General features: G+C 45.7%; 1 pseudogene; it reads left to right on the top strand.

Moving 5' to 3' along the window:
- The first annotated feature begins 7,042 nt into the window (after window positions 1-7,042).
- Window positions 7,043-7,161, top strand: LOC111738113 (annotated as a pseudogene).
- Window positions 7,162-7,558: the final 397 nt, after the last annotated feature.

Consider the following 7,558-nt stretch of genomic DNA (forward strand, 5'->3'; position numbering starts at 1 on the left):
CTGCCCCGGCTCCTGTCGGAGCGGACGGCCTTCCTCCCCCGTTTGCAGGGGCTCCCCCACAGAAGTTACCCTGGGGAGGAATCCAAGTCTCTCCAAGTTTCCCTCACCCCCTGCCACCAACACTCCTGTGGCCATTTGAATAAACATATCCAGCAAGAGGAAGATCTCCCACGGGGACCCTCCGACCTGGATCAAAGGCAACCATAGTAGGAAGGGCGTTGAGGGAGCCCCTGGGGCTTCCCTCTCATTCCATGATTATAAACCAAAAAACTATTCTGCGTCCACGAGGGAGTTACTAAAATTAGTTAATATTCATTAAAACTTAATATTGAACATATTCAAAGATGTGAAAGATGTAGGGGGATCGATTCGTATCCTCGCCCCCATTTAACTCACCGGTTTAACCCATAAAGAATAAAAAGTGGGTCTCGGAAAATGCGAACAAATTATTATAATAATTTGAACTGAACCTGCTGTTCGATTGTGGATCCTTATTTCAGCGAGTGAGCATAGTCTCTGGAACTGCAGCTACTCATCTGGAAAAAATCTTTCTCTATCCTAATAAATAGAGGAAAACCGGAAGCGGTTTGGTTTCAGTGACAGGGACAATATTCCTCCTTCACCATTCTGCCTGAGGCCTATGTCAGCTTTCTCACTCTGAGCCCTAATTTATTCTACAAGGATCTTGCTCATTTTACCATCCCAGAAGACATCACATGCTACCTCGGTGATATCATGCTTCCAGAATCCAAACAGCAGGAAGCAGACAGTGTTCCAGAGGCCTTGGTAAGACAGAAGGTGAGAGAAAAATCCCAGGAAAACACTAGCTCCTGACACCTTGGTCTAATTTCTGGGGCTTCAGTTGTCTGGGAAATGTTGTGATAACCCCTTTAATGTGAACAGCAGCTAGTCGTACCCAACACGAAGAAAAAGGCACAACCCTCACTGGGCTTCATTGTACTTAGGAAGAAATATATGCTACAATTGAATGTGTTGCTCCAACTTATTAAGCAAGTTACCCAAAAGGCTAACAGCTTTAAATAAGGCCCAGAGTATGAATCAGCTCTCTAGCTCATCCAAGCCGTGGTGCCAGAAACTCTGCCTCTTAGAGCTAATGACCCAGAAGATCCAACCGTGCTGACCCCGGGAGGGTGGATTGGGATGTCGCGTAAAGGATAAAGCAAGCTCCAAGAGGATAATGGCAGTGCAAGCCCAAGGGGTTAAGAGTAGAAGCATGTCTTCTTCACACAGAACTATTTTCCTTTCGAGAAATAATTCTTGGCTTGTTTTGGAGCTTTAGTGGAGACACAATGCGTGATGGAAGGACACCAAGTGACCATGAGATCTGAACTCCCCGTGAATAACTAGACCTGATCTGCCATACCCAAGCCATAAAAGCAGGCACAAGAGAAGGGGAAGTGGTATGTGTGGGATGAGGCGTGAGCGGTTCTGAAGCTACTGATGAGTTGTGTGAGTAGGATGCTCACACACTCCAGTGTACCTTCTCTGGTTGAATTGCCACCTCTTCTTCAACCCACACCTATGGCCTCCTAAGAAGTTTCTGAGACCGTTGACTAAGGAGAAAGATGGTCAAGTGTATTTACAGATGACCTTCTACTTTTGGCAATTCTGTATACTCATTGGCTTTGAAAGACAATACGTGGGGGAAACTCTCAGAGGGAAGAATTTTGAGTTATCTCCTTTTTTTTTTTTGAAGGAAGGATGGTCAGAGGAATGGCTCTGTTGTGGTTCGTAGGCTACAGCTAATGATTTGGCTACTTGGTCAGCACTTCACAAGGGACAACATTGGAGGATTGGTGTCCAGGAAATTTGGGGAGGAGTTATGAGAACAGGCCTCTTAGAATGCGTACAAAGTACATGATCACATTGTGTCCCACGTGAATATTCATGAAAAGGACCCTTCTGGAAGTAGACTTTCAAAAATGAGATGGACGATCTGACCGTGGATATCAATCACCTTTCACACCCCATTGGGCTCTCAAATAAAGTTGCTATCGTGGCACAGATTACACACGAGCTCAACAACAGGGACACGCCCTCACCAAGCTGGTCTGGCTCCTGCCTCCGCTCTTTCCCCAATCTGCCACCAGCAAAGACCTTTTCTGGGCACCTAATATGCACCTAGTTCCAGAGAATAGCTAGGTATCTGGTAGCAGATAGTTTTGCACTGGTCCCTTCCATCTCGAAGAGGGCAGTGATTTGTCCTCAGGGAGTAAGAGCCCACTCTGGACTTGAGTTTGCATCCACGGCTGCTATATTTCTTCCAGCAACATGATCAACAGACTTATTGAATGCTTTACTCCACCGCTGTGTTATCCCACGCCACACTGCACCTCAGCAAGGAATTTATTTTAGAGCGAAAGAACTGAGGAAATGAGTCAAAAAATATGGCATTCGCCGGTCTTATAGAAGGTGAAAATACTTTGTAAAGGCTCAGTAACATGTTTGCCAAGAGAAAACCCCTTGTGACGTTGGGCTTCTGTCCTATCAAATGAGTCTATGCATCGAGCTAGAAACCAGAATACGGGGCTGGGTGTCCCACAGGCAGAAGATCTGGCTCTGGGGAACCACATGGGTAGAAGTGGGAGGGCATCTTTTGCTATGACACCTAACAACCCACTTGCAAATGCTTTTATTCCTTGTTTACGTTGGTTATTTCGCATTTGTCTTTCCAGAACCACTCTCTCACTTTCTTCCCCACTGTAGCCCTGCAGACCGTCTCAGCTGGCCTCCCATGCTGCTGGCCCTTGGATCTGCCAAAGGACAGCACAAGCAGGTAAGCTGAGGCCAGAGAGAGAGCTGGGTGTTTTGTCTCCGTTCCCTCCAGCTTCATTAACGCATCTTTGTCAGGGGTGACTTTTCCCCCAACGTGGCGGCTGCTGGGTGGTCCCACCTCATCTTCACTCCCCCTGGGCTCAGGAAACACTCTGCCTTTCCTTACCCCTTTAAGCCTAGTGGTAGCAACTGTTCTCTGCTCTGTGTTAGCCTGTGGGTGCCTCAGCATCTTATGGTAGGTCCCCCAGCCCTGCCCTCCCCTCTGTAAGGGGTCCCTCAGCGAAGCCTCTTCATTTAAATCAAGTGAGTTGAATTCAGTTTCCTCCTGGGATCCTGGCCGATACATTATTTCTGCACCTCGGCTCTGCTGGCTTCGAGGGTTAATACCCCAGAAAGGAGACAAAAGAATGATTTTACTGTACTGAACGCGGAGGCTGCCACCTGTCCATCTCAATGTCTTCATGCTACTTAGTGAAGCGGCATAAAGAAGGATAGTGGTGGATTGCAGTGACAGTTGCTGTTCTATAAATAATAGGGACCAGGAGCCATACTGCCTACATGATAGGGGGGGTAACACCTGGTCAAGCCAGATATTAACAAAAAGTGAATGGACGACCTCGACCATCCCGCTCCAGCAGGACCACCAAGGACTCAGATTCCTCAAAAGTCAGTTGAACACTCCTGTTTGCCCAGCTCCTTCTCTGCTTCACCCTGAGTCCCTCAGTCCCTTACAGGTTTACCTAGAGCCCCCCACAGAAACCCCTGTCTCAGGCACTGCCTCTGGGGCTGTCAGAGGAGGAGACTGCAGAACAGAATTTGTGCGTGGAATGGGGCTGGCTTCTGGGGCTGGCTTCAGGCTGCTCTGACCTCTTGCCAACCTTTCTGCCTGGCCAGCTCTGGTAACTTCACCCATCTGATGAGCAGCCCCAAGCCCAGAGGAAGCCCAGCGTACCCCTGCCCACCGCCAGACTCACTCAGCCCAAACTACTGCACATCTCTGGAGGAGCTGGGCGAGCTCATTAGACCCATCTGTGCCACCTCCAGGTACAGTGGGTATTTTTACTGTATGGCATCTACTGTATCCCCGGGTATCTTGAGTGAGGTCTATGAATCACCAACAAGTGTGGCCAGATGTGCCACAGGGCATCCTTGTTATCATTAGCCGGGACTAGGGTTGAGAAGAAAAAAATTAAGTTTCATGGTTACAACCTGTGCAACATACTGAGCCTAAAACCCAGGAATTGGAGGGACCTGGCTGAGGTGGCTCCTATTTTCCAACTGGCCCCACCGAGAGGCCAGCAGACACCAGAGTGGACGGAAGGGGAAGGCTGAGTTGCTCAGTGTGGTTCCTCAGAGGCCATGGTGCGTCCTCAAAATACAGGAAATGCCCCCAAGTAGAATCATGGTTCATGAGGGCTACAGCAGAGCAAAGGGGCTGGCATTTGGGGTCTGAAGACAGTCATCCGGGTTCCAACTGTGATTTTTACTAACTACACTCCCCTGAGCCAGTAACCCTCCCTCTTTCCTCCTACTTTTCCTTTCTTGTAAATAAGAATAATACCCAGCTCTCAAGGTCTCTGGGGACCGTCACGTGAGGGGCTATGTGAAAGGGCTTAATAAACTGTAAAGTGCTGGGCAGAACTTATTAGTCATTAGGGAAAGCCTAAAAGAGGAACCTCAGAGCCTCCAGTATTTTCTCTCTCACCTAGACAGGGCTAGGTGACCTTGAAAGTAGGCCAGGCAAACCTCCCATAATGCCCTGGGAGAGGAAGTATCTCTGAGTAAACCATTTTTGAGTCCTGTCACTTCATTCTCACAAGTTCTTTGTGTATGGATGTTTGAAGGGGTGTTTAATTGATGCTGCCTGTTTTGACATGAGCAGCCACGTGCTCAGACAGGATAGGCTGAAGTGATCTATATTTTGATGATGGAAAAGATTAATTCTGGCCCACTCAGCTGTCAGGATCATCCCCTGTGACCACACAGTCATAGATACACTGGGTCCCTGCAAAGTGTGGGTGCCAGTCCTTGCCTGCAGCAAAGGAGGGTGGCTGGGAAGCCGCCCCAGCGTGCCCTGGTTTGTACTTCTCAAAGACAGCTGCCCAGGGAGAGATTTTTTTCTGTCTTGCAAACAGTCAGTAAATGCATTTCTTAAATCCTGTGAATCACACTAGGGAGCTGGACTCAAGCAATCCTTTTGGGGAAAAGGCCCAGCCTCGTGCTAGGAACGTGGCCAGGGTTTTTAGATGGCAGCATCTCAGTTCTTATTTACAAACGATTAGAGCAAAGAGTACTGGACTTGGAGTTACAGGACCCCGGCCAAGTTAGTTAACCTGTCTGTGCCTTGGTTTCCCCATCTTTAAAATGAGAGTTATTTTAATAATCAAAAGATTATTATGAGGATGAAATGAGAAAAAAGATGAAGGTATCTGATACATTACCAGGCACAGAGAACAGCTTATGACAATGTCATTGTGGAATATTAGAGCTAAAAGAGACTTTAAATTGTGGTAGCTAGTTTCTGGAAAAATGTCCCTCCCCCGCTAACGAACCAAGACTCTCAGTATTTATATCTCTCGGTATTCACTCCCTTCGATCATAAGAAGTCTGAAGCTTCCATGACTGGGCCTCTTGAACAGTTTGCTTTGGGGATACTCACCCTAGGAACCCAGCTCCCATGCTGTGAGGAGCCCCCAGTCACGTAGAGAAGCCATGTGTAAGCACTCTAATTGACAGCCACAGATGAGCCCTCAGCCAACAACCAGAATCAACTATCAGTCATGAGAGTGAGCCATCTTGATGGCCAGCCCAGTTGAGTCTTCTGAAGACTCCGGTCAACACGCGAAGGCAACCGTATGATAGACCCCAAGTAGGAACTGCTCACTGGAGCCAGAATCCACCCACAGAATAATGAGCGATAAAAAAATTGTGGTTTAAGCTACTGGATTTTAGAGTGCTCTGTTATATAGCAATAGAAAACTAGAAGAAAAATCTTCTATTTCAGTGGTTATTAAAATTGGGTGGATATAATCTCCTTTGAGAATAATCCTCCTACTCACTACATTCTAAACCCTATGCCAAATGCTTTCCTTAAATAAACAAGGTTAATAAGAATTCCATTATCTAATTCTCATAATGACCCCTGTGTGGCATAAGTATCACCCCCATTTTACAGATAAGGAAACAGAGACTTAGAGAGGTTGTCTGATGAACACTAAGGCCTCTGTTCCCAGGAAAAAAAAAGGTCTCATGCACCAACGCTGATAACTCGCTGCCATTTCTCTGATTTAAGAAGTCCTGATTAATCAAACTCCTGAACTTGACATTAGCCAGTTGTGTGATAGATTTGCTGAAGAGTACTGACTTAGTTCACAGGAAATCTTTCTCAAGTTGGCATGTACAAATCCATATCGGCCAAGAGCTGGCGGGCCCCACTTAAGTCAATGAGCACCTCAGTCAAAACCGTGTGTGTGTGTGTGTGTGTGTGTGTGTGTGTGTGTGTGTGTGTCTGTGTGTGTGTCTGTGTGTGTGTGTGTGTGTCTGAGGAACAAAACTATAAAAGTGCTGGAAAACAATAAAGGTAGCTCATAGCTAACAGAAATTTTGAGAGAATTCTGGAAGAGAGAAAGCAGATAAGATTGGGTTGAGTCGGCAACGCGAAACAGAATCACAGAAACCTTCTTCTCTCCTTAGGAAATGACAAAAACAGTAGAAAAGAAAGAAGCAAACCAAAAAAATTTACCAGTAGGAGCCAGACAAGGACATAATCTAATGACATAAGAATTCAAGACGTGGTGACAAAGGGGGGAAAAATAAGAATCTGATAGAGTGAAACATATCTCCGTGTAGCTCTAGTGAGTCAGAATCCTGATAAATTGACTCACAGACCTATTCTGAAGAGAAGTGACATTTTCTTTTCCTCCTCTATTTGGGTGGAGGGTGGGGTGGAAGGGCGTCTAAAAGGCATAGAAACAGCCACTGAGAGGAGAAGGGAGATAATTTCTCAGATAAAACAAGGGCTTTAGGACTCCACTGTGAGTCAGGAAAACAATCGTCCCTACCCACTCTCTCAGATTACAGAAAAGGAGATAGAACAAGAAATGTTGGTAGGAAATTTCTCACAGAATATACTCTGTGTGGACAAAGCTGTCCACATTCGAACTATGAAAATAACTACAATAAACAACAAAAAAGAACAAAGCATGCAAAAGATGGTTGAAGAACATATTCTAAAAGAAAATACATCCTCTACAGTCATCCCACCGTGAACAAGCCCGATCCTGTCTGATCTTGGAAGCTAAGCAGGGTCGGGCCTGGTCAGTACCTGGATGAGAGACCACCTAGGAAGACCAGGTGCTCTAGGCGTAAAAAATAAAAAAACTAAGGGATCTAAGTTGACAAGGTTCTTGCAATCTGTGAGGTCAACCAAGGGTTGCCTTGCCTAAAAAAAAAAAAAGAAGAAGAAGAAGAAAAGAAAACTAGATGTTAAAAGGAAACACATCTCAAAAATAGGTCATTGAGTTCTTCTAATGAACTCAATGAATTAAATAAAGCAAGAACTGAAAGGTGAGCTGATAAATCGATTGAGTACAAAAACGATACAATTAAAGAATAAAAATATTACAAATAGTAAGAAGTAGAAGCCTTAAAATCAAATTGCTATCATAAAAGAAGATAATAGATATTATGAACAAAGACAAGCCAATGTAAAGAAAATTAGAATGCCCGAAGAAGCAACCAATTGGAATACCCTGAGACAGTC

The sequence above is a fragment of the Pteropus vampyrus genome, unplaced genomic scaffold (genome assembly GCF_000151845.1).
Source record: "Pteropus vampyrus isolate Shadow unplaced genomic scaffold, Pvam_2.0 Scaffold35, whole genome shotgun sequence".
NCBI lineage: Eukaryota > Metazoa > Chordata > Mammalia > Chiroptera > Pteropodidae > Pteropus > Pteropus vampyrus.